The 17,192-nt window shown below is 41.2% G+C and overlaps 1 protein-coding gene and 1 long non-coding RNA gene across 2 annotated transcripts in view; both read left to right on the top strand.

Annotated features, from left to right (window-relative positions):
* FAAH2 (fatty acid amide hydrolase 2) overlaps positions 1-17,192 on the top strand; it is a 103,830-nt gene that overhangs the window by 60,672 nt on the left and 25,966 nt on the right. The gene's annotated exons all lie outside the window — the stretch shown is intronic.
* LOC142158686 (uncharacterized) lies at positions 14,943-16,245 on the top strand. Its single transcript, XR_012692845.1, has 3 exons — positions 14,943-15,028; positions 15,149-15,278; positions 16,046-16,245. It is a non-coding gene; the product is annotated as an uncharacterized LOC142158686 (long non-coding RNA).

The following is a 17,192-nucleotide window of genomic DNA, read 5'->3' as shown; positions in this document are numbered from 1 at the left end:
AGAGGATACTGGAACAGGTGATACTGGAAACAGGGATCAGTGGTCTGCTACTAGCAAGTTGTACCACTGAATATATATGTGAGGAGGTGCACGGGGAGAGACTGCAACACAGGGTAAACACGGCACCTTAACACGATCCACAGTAATATGCACAATATAGATATATATATATGAATGACTGAACAGCACTGCAAATATGGAAAGTCTCTTGAAGTAATCCGGCACAAGATAGTACAGTCAATGATGGCAATAGACTCAGCGGATAGTAGACTCCAGAGGAGAACCAACACAGTCCAGCAAGATATGCAATACACCAGCACAGTCAATGAGAAGTATGCATACCGTGGTTCAGAAGCAGGCAGTCAGACAGGAGTGCAGCGATACCTGAGCGGCAGGAGGCCGGCAGGATGAGAAGTCCCTGGATGGATGAAGCAGAGGTCTAGTAGGTGCAGCGCACAGGTAAGTAAACCAACAGGGACACGAATCCACAGGAATCGGTAGAACACGGAACTGGACTCTTGGAGGACCCAGGAGAATGGTGATGGTCTAGCAGCAGGATAGCGGATGAGACACGAATCCAATGCTGACAGGCGGGTAGAGACCAGCGGAACACAGGAAGGCGTGGAGAGCGGATCAGCAGTAGATGGACGATTAGCGCTGGCAGCAGCAGCAGGACTCTGCGGACACACGGAGGTAACCAGTAGCAACCAGCAGGTGCAAATAGCGATGGAACACGGGTGAGCAGAGTAGACCAGGAGCTGTTGATCACGGAGAGTCGCTGATGGCAATAATAGCAGCAGTCTCGAGGAAACACGGGAGTGATGAGATGAAGACTGCAGTGCACAGAGGCAGCGGATAGGAATCAGCTAACAGTCACGATGATGAAACACAGACGAGTTGCAAGCTGGAGACTGTAGTGCACGGAGGCAGCGGATAGGAATCAGCTAACAGTCACGATGATGAAACACAGACGAGTTGCAAGCTGGAAACTGTAGTGCACGGAGGCAGCGGATAGGAATCAGCTAACAGTCACGATGATGAAACACAGACGAGTTGTACGCTGGAGACTGTAGTGCACAGAGGCAGCGGATAGGAATCAGCTCACAGTCTTGATGATGAACAGGTGAGTGGATGTGGAGAGTGGCTGAAGTGCACGGAGGCAGCGGATAGGAATCAGCTCACAGTCTTGATGAAGAACAGGTGAGTGGATGTGGAGAGTGGCTGAAGTGCACGGAGGCAGCGGATAGGAATCAGCAAACAGTCACAATGATATGAGATAGAGTTGAAGTGCACGGAGGCAGCGGATAGGAATCAGCAAACAGTCACAATGATATGAGATATAGTTGAAGTGGCTTAGAAGACTGTAGTGCACGGAGGCAGCGGATAGGAATCAGCTAACAGTCACGATGATACACTTGATGGTAGAAGTGGTATGGGAACCACAGTAGTAGAAGTGGTTTGGAAACCACAGAGGTAGAAGTGGTTTGGAAACCACAGGAATCAGCAGCGCTGAATAAACGAGGAAACACCTTCAGAGACTCATGGGGAATGAGACTCCAAGATCAGGCAACGTGGTGTTGACCACAGGTGCTTAATATAGGGAGTGTTGCCTGATCTGCCAATTAAGTTAAAGGGACATACACTGAAGGGTAGGAAAGGGCTGCGCATGCGCAGACCCTCAGGATGGAGGACGACCACGGTTCCTAAATGTCCGGGAAGAAGCACTCACGGTCCGGTGAGTGACAAGAGGTAGGAACTGTAGAGAGTAGAGTCCTTGTACTCTAGTATTGAAACCAGGTATCACGGAAACATTCCTAATTATCACCTGACGCAGAACCAATATCATCCATATTCATAAAGAAATCAATTTTGTAGAATCAGTCGGAAATGGTTGGATCAGTGGAAAATCCCTAATGGGTGGGGACCGCCGCATAAGCGACGTTGCTAAGGTGTTTTAATGGGGATTTTTTATATATTTGGAGACTGGCAGCCTTGACCATTTCATGAGCCAGGTGGTAGTTCAGTCACTTGGCCAGCAGGTGCATATCATTTGTTTGCCATTAGAGCTGAATGTCTGCTAATCACCATGTGGTCTAGACCCCATGCATAAGAGACAGGGCTGTTTCTGTTTGGATTAGCAGGTGACAGGCAGCACAGCTGAACAGTGTTTTCACCTGACGCGTGCAGCAACCGGATGTAGCACAGTGCTTGTGTTCTTGTGTTCAGGTAGAGAAGCACAGCCAGTCCAGAGAGCTAAGAAGGGGATCTGAGTGGAAGCACAAAAAATGTAATGCACAAGGTCTGTGTAGAAGTCCGAATATCTTCTCACATCATACTCAGGCTGAATGCAGAGGTTGAAGCACCACAATTCAGGTGGCTTGGATATAGCATGCTTTAGCCTAATTTAGAACCGATAATATCAACAAAGCTGGGAAGAATAGATTGAGGGTACTACTGAACCCGATTCAGGTGGGTTCAGCTGCCTGGGGTGACCCAATGAAGAAATCTTTTATCTAGGGTCATCTCAGGAACAGCTAAAATCGGCGTCCACCCAGGGTCAGGTTTTTATTCCAGAGTCTTTCTCTTCAACATCGTCAGGAATCTTTCACACTGTTCTTGACTGAGGAAACTCAACAGGTTTGTCCATGCCAAACACTTGAAGTCTGCTAATTCTATTCTCTTGGCCATCAGTGAAGGGGATTTTCTCGTGTCCATAGATTCTCAGAACGCCTATTTTCAATTCCCTGTGGTGGTTCATCACAGGAAATTCCAATGGTTCTCAGACATGGGGCATCACTTGCCTGCCCTTCGGCCTGGCAACATCCCCTGAACTTTTACCAAAGTGCTGGTGATGTAATTAATAAATCGAGCTGTCATGACATAGCCCTTTTTTGATGATATACTTATGGTGGGGATTTTGGTACATATTGTCAATTGCAGGACAGCTCAAGTGATAACCATTCTGCAAGAACATGGCTGGATTGTGAACAGGTCATCTCATCTCATCGCAATAAATAAAGTTTTTGGGGAATCCAAGTAAACACTATACATAACAAGGTATTTCTCTTTCATCCAGTCTGGGGGACACTGCTTACCATGGGGTGTGAAGGGGAGCATGGGAGTTGGCACCTAGCTAGTTAATTTCTAGCATTGCTGACAAACCCCTCCCCTCTATAAACCCCTTCCCCCTGCCTCTTCGTCCTCAGTTTTTTCTAGGTGCCCATGGAGTTAGGCACTGTTTTAGTTGCTGCTAAATTTTCTTTTCTTTTCTTTTCTTTTAGGGAGAATATCTTGGGCAGACCTGGGAGTGTGTTCTCAATTGAGGTCTCCACTACTCTGCCATATATATATATATATATTATTTATTTTCTTTCTCCTCCCCGCTAATGGGGTAGGAAAAGCACTTCAGAGAGACAGCATTATCAGAGGGGGGGGGGGGGGAAGCTAAGCTCCCCTGCTCTCCATGAAAAGTTGGACTAGCCCGGCCTTCTGGCGCCAAATATAAGCCCGGGAAAGGACGCAGAGCAGAGGGAGCAGGCATCAGGCACTGCTGTTGGACTTCTCCCCTGTTTGGCCTGTGGCTAAGTATCTGATTTATTTAAACATATATTATTGTATTGCTGACTGCAAAGTGGGCTAGTGGGAATTATATTATAGTTCTCCCACTTGCCAAGTTATTTTATTTTTTTTAGTTTAACAATTTGCAAGTATAACTTTTATGTCCGATTATTTGTTTCTTTTTTCTCTTTCATATTATTTTCTCTGCTGTCTCTCGCTCTCTAACAGCTAAATTTAAGTCTGTATGTTTGGTGTGTCTTCCTTTGTACAATGACAGATAAAGGAAAGGGCCCTAAAGTAAAGTTTTTCACATGTTCAAAATGTAAAGCAAAATTACCTAGTGGGCAGAGGGACCCGTCGGCTCTATGTTCTGTCTGCGATGCAGGGGGTCCCCCTACGCAATCCCAGCTTGTTACAGCCCCACTGACGGAGGAACCGGCCTGGCACAGATGGTGTCACAGTCCAATCAGCTGATGTCTACTGTGGCAGCCGCGGTGGCAAATAGTGCTAGTACGCCTTTGGGCCTCCCTGCTGCCACAGGTTCTTGTGAAGAGTCTATGCTAGGACCTTCCTCATTGCTTACAGACCAGGCCCCTGTTCCCACAGAACCGGCATGGTCCGCAGCATTTATTAAGGGTTTGGATAAACTGAACCAGTTACTTGAGTCCCCAAACATCCCGCCTGCTAAGAGGAAGAGGTCTAGATCCACTAATACCCTTATGGTTCTTTCAGACCCGGAGGGGGTTTCAGAGGAGGAGGGGGAAGTATATTCTGATCCTGACCAGGGGCAGCCTTTGGAGCAGGAAGAAGACCCTAAAAGCTATTTTGTTAATGATTTGGTTTTAGCGGTAACAGAGGCGTTGGACATCCCTGAACCGGAGGATCCTACTCCTAGAGACAGGAATCTCTTTAAGAAGGCCAAAAGGAAGGCTATTCGTTTTCCCCCTTCGGTAGAACTCAGAGATATTGCAGAGGGAGCCTGGAAACAGCCTGATAGAAGGTTCTCTGTTCCCAGAAAGTTCCCTTCCCTGTATCCATTACAGGAGGAAGATGTGGCCCGCTGGGAGAGTATTTCTAAGGTAGATATTCCAGTAGCCCGTTTGGCCAGACACACTTTACTACCAGTCCCAGGTTCAGCAACTCTGCAGGATGTCAATGATCGCAGGGTGGAATCCCAGCTAAAATCTATATTTATGGCTGCGTGTTCTTCCTTTAGACCCACATTTGCTTCAGCTTGGGTTGCTAGAGCCATGGAAACATGGGCAGACCAACTGGCAGAGGCCTTATAGGTCTCGGATTTACTTCCCCTGGCTTTGCATCTGAAAGAGGCATCGGGGTACCTTTATGAGGCGGCTCAGAACTCAGCGTCTGTGTCCTCCTCTATTCAGGCTGCATCCATTTCAGCAAGAAGAACGTTATGGCCGAAATCCTGGGAAGGATATTCGGAATCAAAGAAGTCCGTTGAATCCATTCCTTTTTCAGCAGCAGGTTTGTTCGGGCCGGAATTGGATACTATGATTTCCCAGACAACAGGGGGCAAAAGCACTTCTTTGCCGGTATTCTCAGGTAGGGGCAGGACTTCTCGGGTCAGCTCCTTTCGTCAGCCCTTTAGAGGGAACTCCTGGCCTGGAGGACAGTCATTTAGAGGTAGACAACCAAATGCTCGAGGCTCCTCAGTCAGGGGTAGATCCTCGTTTGCGGCTAGCCGCCAGGCCTCTAGGACGCAGGAGAAGCCTGCGTCTTGACCACCACTCTACTCTGCCAGAGGTGACGCCGCGGGGGGAGACGTCTGTCTCTGTTCGGGAACAGTGGGCAGCGTCATCCCAAGGCACTTGGATTCGGGGTATTATAGCAGGGGGGTACATGTTAGACCTGCTGGGTCCGGTACCACATTGTTTTTTTGTTACACCTCTACCCCGAGGGCGATCAAGAAGTCAGGCAATACAAGTTTGTGTCGCCTCTCTTCTTTTACAAAGAGTCATCTGCAGCCTAAGATTCACAGTGGGGACCTCCCATTACCAGAGAGGTTGGGGGGTGGTAATCTTGCTCCTCCGGCTCCAGGGACCTTGGTTGGTCCAGGAATCAGCCTTACCAATAAATGTGTTACAGTTGTAGGCAATTCCTTTAGCCCTTCGGAGGGCCTAGTCCCTCCTTTAGGGCCACCCTGTCAGAATTCAGTCCAACAATGCAACGGCTGTGGCATATGTCAACAGGCAGGGAAGAACCAGGAGTGCAGCCGCAATAAAAATTGCAGCTCAGATTTTTTGTTGGACAGTACAATAGGTTCCGGCAATTTCGGCTGTATTCATTCCAAGAATAAGGGATTAGGAGGCCGACTATCTAAGTCGAAATCAAATGATGCCGGGGGAGTGGTCACTCCTTCCGGATGTATTTCAGTCTCTAGTTCAGAGGTGGGGTCTTCCGGATATAGATCTCATGGCCTTCAGACACAACAAGAAGGTTCACAGGTTTTTAGCAAGGGCAAGAGATCCCTTAGCGGAGGCAGTGGACGAAATGACAATGTCATGGGAGCTCAGGTTGGGATACCTGGTTCCTCCAATTCCCATGCTTCCTCGCATGCTCAGACGAGTAAGACAAGGGGGTCTTCCGATAAGATAAGGATTTTGTCTTCCGCCACGAGACGACCTCCTTCTTCAAGGTCCCTTCAGTCACCAGAATTTTCCTCAGCTCAGTTTAATGGCATGGATGTTGAAGCCAGCCTCTGGAGGGCTAGGGGTTTTTCCTCTAGTGTAGTTAACACTATGGTGCAAGCTCGAAAACCAGTTTCGGCTCGCATCTATCAGCGGATTTGGAGAGCCTATATCAGATGGTGTGAAAATAGGTCATATCACACGTCTTCCTTCCGTCTCCCTCGCTTATTGGCTTTTCCACAGCATGGGCTGGAAGCAGGTCTTCGTTTAGGTTCCCTAAAGGTTCAGGTATCAGCTCTGTCAGTCTTTTTTCATCGGAAATTAGCGGAGTTACCAGATATCAAGACTTTTCTTCAGGGAGTCTTACATATTCAAACTCCCTATGTTCCACCTACAGCACCATGGGATCTTAACCTGGTACTGGACATGCTTAAAGGGCCTCCCTTTGAACCTTTACCTGAGGCAGATTTTAGGTATTTGACCTGGAAGGTTGTTTTTCTTTTAGCAATTGCATCGCCACGTAGGGTATCGGAATTGGGAGCTCTGTCTTGCCGGGAGCCATATCTGGTTTTTCATGAGGACAGAGCGGTTCTGAGAACACTCCCCTCCTTTGTTCCAAAAGGGGTGTCCTCTTTCCATTTGAACCAGGAAATTGTAGTTCCGGTTTTTTCATCTTCTTCTCACTCTGATCGGCAGTCTATGAAAAAGTTAGATGTGGTCAGGGCTCTCCGTATTTATGGCAAAAGAACATCTCAGATTAGACGAACCGATTCTCTGTTTGTCCTATATGATTCTAACAAAAGAGGCTGGCCAGCCTCTAAACAGTCCATTGCAAGATGGATTACGGCAACTATTAGGCAGGCTTACACAACAGCTAACCGGCCTGTGCCGGAGAGACTTACGGCCCATTCCACCAGATCGGTAGGGGCGTCGTGGGCAGCGAGGAATGGGGCTTCTGCTGACCAGCTTTGCAGGGCAGCCACCTGGTCTTCTGTCAACACATTTACCAAATTCTATCAATTTAATGTATTCGCATCCGCAGATGCAGGTTTCCCTCGTAGTGCTCTGCGAGTGGGGGTTTCAGAGCGGTCCCACCCTTAGGGGGCTGCTTTAGAACGTCCCCTTGGTAAGCAGTGTCCCCCAGACTGGATGAAAGAGAAAAGAGGATTTATATACTTACGTTAAATCTGTTTCTCTGATTCCGTCTGGGGGACACTGCGATCCCTCCCTTCTGCTTTTCCTCTGTGTGCTCTTGTTTAATTGACCCTTCTCCTTGGGGGCTTTTTAAATTAACTGAGGAGGAATAGGCAAGGGGGGAGTTATAGAGGGGAGGGGTCTGTCAGCAATGCTAGAAATTAACTAGCTAGGTGCCAACTCCCATGCTCCCCTTCACACCCTATGGTAAGCAGTGTCCCCCAGACGGAATCAGAGAAACGGATTTAACGTAAGTATATAAATCCTCTTTTCTGTCAGGAGAAAGGTGAATCAAGATCCAGTTACTGGCACATCAACTGCAGACTTATCACCAAACAATGTTAAGGAATGGACTTTAATTGTTGGGAATGTTTTCCTCCACCATAGGAGTCATCTCTTGAGCAAGGTGGTCCTTGAAGAATTTTCAGTTGGAACTACTGACCTAGTGGGATCACAAACAGATTTCTCTAAATCATACCATGATTCTGTCAAGAATAATTGTTAGCTGGTGGCAAAGTCCAGAGCTAAAGGCATGAGAAGTGTCACTTTTATATTCAATGAGGTTAATACTTACGATGGACTATAGTATCACGGGCTGAGAAGCCCAATTTCTGGCACAAACACCACAAAGGACATGGTGATGAAGCAAGAAAACACTTAATGCAATTGTGTTAAAAATGAGGACAGTGTGGAAGACAGTTCAGCATCGTCCAAAAAAGCACTTCAGAATATTTTCAGACCACAAGACCATTGTGGCCTTCAAAAATCGTCAGGAAGGTACCAGAAACAGAACTATGATGGCAGAAGTAGCAAAAATCATGTCTTGGGCAGAAGAGAGTCACACTCAATATTGCATGTAGCAGGGAAGCAGAACATAATAGTTAATTATCTTAGTCAAAGACAAGTTCATCCAGGTCTGTCGACTCCTCATCAGAATGTATTCTAGCTACTAATAGAAAAATTCAGTCCTCTACAGTTGAATATTAGAGCAATTAACAAAAATACCAAAGTACCCAGGTTCTTCTCTCAACACAAAGCTCCAGGAGCAACAGGAATAATAGAAAAAAAAGGCTTTACCGTTCCATGGATGTTTCTCCTTGGCTATGTCTTCCCTCCATTTCCACTATTTATTTGCAATAAAAAGGGCAGAAAAGAGGTCTCTGGTTTCTGGTAGCCTGGGAAATATTCCAGGAACAACCATGGCCTCTATCTCTTTGGACAGATTTGCTGCATCAACGCCTGATTCTTCATCCAAACCTAAAACATCTAGCTTTAAAGGCATGAAAATTGAGCGGAGAAGTGGGGAGTCTCAGAACCAGTGACCCACACACTTTTACAGGCAAGAAAAAAAGAACTCTTCAGTAATCAATTATAGAGTTTGGGAGACGTCCAAATTCAATCCAGCTGCAGCAACTAATCCACATATACTTGGCTTCCTGTAGGATGGTTTCCGCAAAGATCTTGTCTTCTATACACAATAGGTATAACAATAAGAAAAGAAAAAAAGTTGTTTATTGTAGGTGCACTTTCAATCTCCAATTATAATGTTTATTTAGCAGGAGGAGCATCCTGGGATTAAATCTTAACTTTTAAGTATAATAAAATATAATATAAAATTAGCAAAATAAAGTAAAAAAATGTAAAGTGCTCAATGAAAAGTGAGTAAAAACTGCTAACTGCACCTATAGAGTCCTTAAGTGATTCAAAGGGCTATTGCTTTGATGCAATCTCAAAGATAATAAGCTCCAACACTCCAGATTATATAAGGTATTAAAGGCTGTCAGTTTCTATCACTTACTTTAAGTATACTCAAACACAATGCTGCTAACTGTCCCATTCCATATAATTATATACCTTCTGTTATCAGGTGATCACACTGGGATAGTAGATGTGCCCTAAGGCTATCTGCTATCTGAATATCTGGATGTATATAATTTATGGAATGTGATTTGCTGACTGCCTGACAGAAACTCCAAATAAACTGTGGGTTTAACGGAGCAAATATCAGTGTGAATTATTAGCAGCCTCAATATGTTATACGATCAGGTGCAGAGAGCAGAAACGCTGACGCGCGTTTCGCTAAGGTATGCTTAGTCAATGGCAAGCCGAGGGACAGACTGGACGTTTCTTATAGTCAGGGGCGCCTCCATTTGACATCAAGAGTGCCAGCCAATCATATGGAAGCTGTATCAGAAGTGATTGACAGTAGCACTGTCCTGTTGGAAGCCGATATATTCAAGGTTCCGTCTTTTAGCAATTCTGATTGGTCCAGAATCGATCTAATGAAGCCAAAGCCGAAATAATACTGTTCTGATCGTGAACAGCAAACTGATAAAGTAGGAATGGCATTTTTTAAATGAATAAATAATCTCTTATGTTTAGATGGCTGATGGTTGCTTGTCATATAGTAGTGATGTCTTAAAAAACAAATTTGTGTTAGTGTTATCGTGATTATCATCAATAAAAGTTATTTTTCAGTGCATTAGATCTTGTATTAACCACTATTATATGATGCAATAGGGTTTGTTTATAAATATTGTGTATACGAATTTGAAATAAAAGTGATAAAAAATTTAAACAAATTCTAAATAAAGAAAAAAAGTGACATGTAATAATTCCATTTCAACAAAATGAGGAACACAGGTAGGTGTATATGTGATATAGTGACTTCTAGTGAATGTTCATGTAGGGTTTATTATAATAATGTGTATTGTAATGAATAGTAAGAACCTATTAATTTTAATTATATTTTCTCATTGTAATAAGATAAATAAAGAAACAGATTTCATAATTTTATTTATACCATAAAGGAAATAGAATATTGGTGAGTGCATGATCTGAATGGATTCCCCATTAGTGTATCATTCATTATCAATATTTCGGATGATTGCAAAGTCAAAAAGTGGCTTAACCATTAATAAAGGATTTAAGGATATAGATCGAATCCATTTGGAAATATTTTAATTTGATATTTTCTAATCTGTTGAGCTGTTAATCAGATTTTAAGGAGGTACGGGATTAGAAAGAGCGTCTTATAAAACCGTTCTTTAGTTTATTCTATTGATCTAATTGGTAACATAGGGTTTTCGTTAATTATTACTTGGACAGGTACATGTATTGACACAGAGGCCCTGACATGTTGATATGTTCTGTATTTTGCATTAAATTGCACTGCACATGCCCAGATACTAACTATACCCAAGTGTAAGCATATCATCTTCGAGTGCAACGGACACTTCTGACAGCCTATGATTTCTTTGTGGCAGGGGATAGCACATAGTCAGTGTACAGTAAGGGCGTACCAAGCTCAAGTGCACACAACAGAACTACAGCATACCTAGACCCGTTTTCAACAAGAGTTGTTTCTTATGATCCACTTCTAGATGAATATGGTGGTGTGTGCCCCATTTACGAGCGTTTTTGAAGAAACACATAGTACATTCATTATTCATACTTTAATGAATCCGGTCCTGAGCGTCTACTCAAATGCCAAATTATCTTCAGAGGAATTTATTATTCGATTCTTCCAAGTCATAAAGAGCATGTATCAGTTTATTAAGTTCTTCTGTAGCTCAGTGGGGCCTCGACACTCTGATGTCTGACCCTTTTGAACTACTATAAACTGTTTCTCTGAGATGGATGACACTAAATATGGTGTTCCTGGTGATGGTTACTTGTGCCCTCAGGTTTGAAATATTGCAAGTGCTGAGATGCAAATATCCCTTTTTTCTAACAGCTACACAGATAACCTGGTACGTAGAGCCAATCCAACATTTTTGACAAAAGTAATATCCATGTTTCACATAAATCAGGAGGTCATATTGCCATCCTTTTGTTTACCACCTATTTATGAAAAGGAAAGAAAGTGCATTTCTTGGACTTGGTTAAAGCAATTTCCAATATTTAGAAACATGGAATAACTTTTTTTGATCCTTGCAGTATCTTGGAAAGTGCTTGACCCTTTGAAACAAGCCATGTCCAGATGAATCATATAAGTAAGTAATTATACAGGTATGCAAGAGGAATTTGTGTAAGATGCCAGAGATTCTGAGACCCCGCTAAACACGAGTGGTAGCAACACTTGGACAAGAAGGGCTCAGACTTCATCAACAGCTTTGTCTGAATGGACATCTATCTAAGTTCACTAGTCATTATCATCTGGATGTCTTATCTTCTATTAACTCAGTTTGGGAGACCATCTCTACATAGCCACTGAATAAGTTCTTGATTATGCAATATATGGCTAATTTGTTCTTTCGTAGCCCCCCCTTCTATATTGCTTAGATAAATCACATTGTAATGGCTGCCATGGAGGATTGCAGAGAATAAATACGAATTCAAAGATGCAGGGAATATTTATAAAATATATATAAAAATATTTATATAGAAGCCTGTACAGAATACGCAATTAAGGTATTGGATTTTACCCTACAAGTGTAAAGTATATCCCATAGATTGTAAGCTTGCAAGCAGGGCCTTCTTACCACCTCTTTGTATTACTCAGTATTGTTTGTTACTATGCTTGTCCCCAATTGTAAAACGCTATGGAATTTGATGGCGCTATATAAGTATATAAGTAAATGATGATGATACTTTGGTGCCAACATTATAAGGTGAAGATGGTTCCTATTGAAGGGAACTAAAGTATAAAATGAATTGTGTACATTAAATCTCCATTATACATTTTGAAGGGACCAGGAAAAGTTGTTGTAAAGTCTTAGAAAGCGTAAAATGAGATTAAAACATAAAAACCCTGCAAACTTCAAGTAAAACGGCAGAAACACACACAAGACAAATTGCACTCTGCTACACTGGACTGTTTTAAACACTTTATTCCAGCATGTAAACTTATACATATGATGGACTTGCCATGAAAACCACAGCTGTGCGATAAAATAAAATGTTAAAGGGACACGATCGGCAAAATAAATATATAAAAAAAAAACATTATTTTTTTTTAGTATTTAACACAGCACTGACAACAGCTTTCATGTATGTGCAGACTGGTTTAATTAAAAAAAAATGTGGTTTAGTAATTTTTTTACTGTCTGGATCCCTGGAGCAAGCTCTTACTTCAGGCAGCTGTAAAATAATTACCGTAAGACCACCCTATTGTTTACTTTTATATGATAACTGTGCTGTGGCTCTCAGTGGGAAACAGCAGGCTAATAAGGAAGAAATAACCTGTGTCACTATAATTTTTTTTGCCTAAGATGAGGAATGATGTGTATCATGGTCCATTTGTTGTGGAATTATTTGGACATACTGTATCTTGTTCTTGCACAATAAAGCAAGAGCAACAGGTTGTTTTAGTTGTATACAAAGATGCCTGGTTGCCTTTTTTCATGGTTTATTTATTTTTGTAAGTATCGTGGCTTCTTTTTTTGTTTTTACCCTTGGCAAGCTAAAAGCACTGTCCGTTCTGACTATGTTGAATCCAGAACAGAAACCTAGACTTTTTTTTTTTGGACAGGCATTCTGGTTGTCACCCTCTTTCATTACAAAGATCCCCCCTTCACCACCACCCCCAAAGCCAGGAAATCGTAAGACAAAAAGCAATCCTGCTGTTCTGGAGTTAAAAGTATCAATATGCCGGGACTTGTAGTCCCAGATAAGCTAGACCTGGAGCGGTGCAGGTGGTGTGTTTTGTACAGGCAACATGTGGCTCTCCTCAAAAAAGGAGCCTGAAAAGAATAGAATAGGCTGTAGTGACAGTATATCATCACTATAACTTGCCTTCCCCACTCATTACCCTAAACATGTATTCCATAGAAGAATGGGCATTCTATGGGAATGAAGAACCTGACCATTTTTTTTCAGAATCATTATCAAGGTTCAATTTGTTATTATTTTGTTAGTAAATACCTCAAATTTAATATTCCATGAAAGAAAAATAATTTAGCAGCAACATTTATTGTCTTAAATCATAGCATAAATACATATGTTGGTAGCTGTCTACTGAAGAAGTTTTGCTTCCAAAGTTGCCACCATTACAAATGCAGCAGCTGTTTATGTTCTGCAAGATCTTAGTGTGAATTATGTTTGAAAAGGTAAATTTGTGTACAGTATTTAACTTGCAAAAACAGAGTGCTTTAATTGTCCATATATATATATATATATATATATATATATATATAAATGCGGCTGCTATAGTACACCCAAGTAAATAAAATAAAATAGATTAGAAAAAGGGGCACAATGGTCAATATGGCAAACAATGCTGATTTAGTTTCAACTAGGAATCAGAATATATGTGAAAGTGTGTAAAGGTGATGTAAAATGGACTATGTGAATCAGTGTATTGAAAAGAACATAACACAAAGACAGGCAGTATAAATAAGAGTTATAGCCTTTTGCAGAGTATGTAGCAGCTGAGCTGGAGCAGGAATAGCGGATGCTACAGTCCATTCACATTTCTTACCCTCAAAAGCAACTATCTTACCCTAGTATTTGCAATAAGCTGGGTTTCCTGAGTAATCTCCGTCCATACTGTTCTTCCCGGCCACTGCTTCCGTGTAGTCTCTGTCAGTTCGCAGCTTCTATGACCTGCACTTGGAATGCACTTTGTTCAGTGTGGCGTCCTTTCTGGGTTAAAATTGTGCAGTGATTCAACACCAAGGCATTTGTCAAGGATGCTTGTATTTTGGAAGGGAAAGCTATTTTAAGGCTCTTCCCTATTGCACTTTATCAACATTAAAATATGATGTTTAAATATTGCAGTCTGCAAGACTGTAATGCTGTGATTGCGTATGTGTGTAAAAAAATATTATTAATTATTGATTAACTTGGTAATAATGTGCTATATGTAGTTAAAAACTGAAATTGGCATGGATAATCATATAATAATAAATATAGTATTCTAAAAAGATGTTATTAATATTGTATTAATCATTTGAGTATGAAATGATATAAAATCAGGGGTGAGGTCTTATGTGATAAAATTATGGCATAGTACCTATAAAAATCGATAATTAGAGCCCTATTTAGTCAGATATTTTAAAACTATATTGAAATCAAGGTTGCGTCCATACGGAGAAAGGGTTTTCATATCAAAGATTCATTTGGCTTCTGCTTTCGCAATCATTTGTACATGGTTGCCTCCTCTCCAACTCTTCAGAATTTATTCTAATCAAATAAATTTTAGGTTGCTAGGATCCCCATTGCGTGATGTGGAGAAATGGTCATACACACTATGGGTTTTCAGCCCTCTTTTAATATTATACACGTGTTCAGCAATTTATTGTTTTCACTTCCTTTTTATTATGCCTACATATTCTAGGCCACATGGACATTCCAATACATAAATGACTCCTTATGAATTGCATGTAATCCGTTTTTGAATCTTAAAACGTCTACCATTAGTTCTTGATTTGACACTGGTGATTGGTTTTGTCGTCCTAGTGCCTGTACTTTTGCATGCATTGCATTTTAGACAAAAATAAAGTCAAACGTTGGTGGAATTCAACTGTTTGTGAGAATAGACTTGAGGTCCCTTGCTCTTTTTCATATAATGCATGTTTTTTTTTTTTTCTGGGACTAGTTTGTTACAATCATCGTCCATTTGAAGAACATGCAAATGTCTCAGAATGATACATTCGAACTCTCCTATATTGCTGTTAAATTGGGTAATGAACTTGATATCATCAGTTTGAGAGTGACCTTTTTCTTTATATTTCGACAGATTGTCTTTACAATCTTTTGACTTCATCAAAAGACTAGTTAATTCTTTCTTCTTTATATTTTAGTTTAAGGATTTTTTTCTTTAGTGCATCACCTTGTGAATTGAAGGTCGCTGTATCTGTACAGTTACATTTTACGCCTCTAATTTGAGTTCCCGGGATGCTATAGATTCAACAATTGTGGTGGTTACTGCAGGTTGGTATATAGTTATCACAGTCTACATCTTTTGTAAATGTTTTGCTCTTAATGCTGTTGTCATCAATATAAACGGTCAAATCGAAAAATTATACATTTACTTGACTGATTTTGGCTGTAAATTCCATATTGATCTCATTATTATTAATGTATTGAATAAATTCTTATAAAATCAGTCACCCTCCCAGTTGAAAAATATGTCATCTACATGTCTCTTCCAAACTACTAGATGATAGCGATAAGGGTTGTCTGACCATATATGGTCCTCCTCCCATTTCGCTACAAAAAGGTTAGCGTAGCTAGGTGCAAAATGCGTACCTATAGCAGTTTCTGTTACTTGGTTGTAGAAGGTTCCTTCATACCAAAAGTAATTATGTCCCAATATTCATTACTGCTCATATCTGACTAAATAGCACCCTTTACTATCGATTTTTATAGGTACTATGCCATAATTTTAACACTTAAGACCTTGCCCCTGATTTTATATCCTGTCATATTCATCATATGAGTAATATATTATTAGCATATTTTAAGAATGCTATATTGTTATTACATGATTATTACATGATTATTCATGGCAATTTCAGTTTTTTAAAAACTACATAGAGCACACTATTATAACCAAGTTAATTGATAATCACTTTTTATACACATACGCAATCACAACATCACAGTCTTGCAGAATGCAATATTTAAGCATCACATTTTAATGTTAATAAAGTGTAATAGGAATAGCCTTTAAACAGCTTTCCTTTCTACCACACAAGCATCCTTGACAAAGTCCCCAGTGGATGAAATGTGTTGGGATTGAATCACTGCACAATTTTGACCCAGAAAGGTCGCCACACTGAACCTAATGCGTTCCAAGTGCAGGTCATAGAAGCCGCGAACTGACAGAGACTACACAGAAGCAGTGGCCGGGAACAGCAGTGTGGACGGAGATTGCCCAGGAAACCCAGTTCAATCTCAAAGACTAGGGTAAGAATAGTAGTGAGATGTTGGTTTCGAGGTTAGGTGTGCAGTTGGTTGTAGTTGTAAGTTCATTATATCTAAAAATCATGAATTAAATTATACAGTTGCAGAATCGTGATTTTAACCTTTTTTAATCTGTCCCACCCATGACAAATTGAACACTGGTGATGTTCAAGTCAAACTTTCTAAGAGTTGCGTCCCAAACATGTTGTGCTTACATAAGAAAAGCCACATAACGTTCTTGTGTGTAAGTATCATGCAAACTTTGTGTACATGGCTAAAGCAATCAGCAAACAAGATATGAACTTTCCCAAAGAAACAAGTCGGCTGCTTGAATTTTTTTGTTGTGATCCAAAAAATGAAGAATGCATGACAGGTAAATATAAAGACTTCACTATAGATCTCAGATCGTTCATTCTGATGATATAGACACTTAAAGCAACATTAGCTGGAAGCAAATGTAAAGAAATTCATTGTCGCCACAAACTAGTTGAGACTGAATGCTCACTTGAAGATGGTATTGCTGAGTTAAATCCAGTTACTTCGATTCAAAAATCATGTTTATCTTAAAAGCGTTCAGTCTCAAGCATTCACTGACGTGATTGAAAATCTAAAGGAAGGCGAAGCTGTACTTCAAATTGATATTGCGGAAAATTTGCAGTGATCCAAGATGAAATACAATCAGTGCATTGGAACAACAGTCCAGTCACTATATTTACTGCTTGTGCATAGCTTTCAAGGGAAGAAAAATGTTCTTTTGGCAATGGTCGGTGATTGTCTTGCCCACACAGATATGCAGTAAAAAGGATAAGCGCTGACAATTGTTTTTTTTGTTTTGTATACATATATGGGCATTTATATTGCCATGCAGCTGGTACCACATACAATATGGGATATACCGAGCGCGGGCTTATTGCCAAGCAGCTGGTACCATATATAATG

This window comes from Mixophyes fleayi, chromosome 5 (genome assembly GCF_038048845.1).
Source record: "Mixophyes fleayi isolate aMixFle1 chromosome 5, aMixFle1.hap1, whole genome shotgun sequence".
Lineage (NCBI taxonomy): Eukaryota > Metazoa > Chordata > Amphibia > Anura > Limnodynastidae > Mixophyes > Mixophyes fleayi.
Note: the sequence above shows the minus strand (reverse complement) of the source record. Positions and strands in the feature narration are given on the sequence as shown.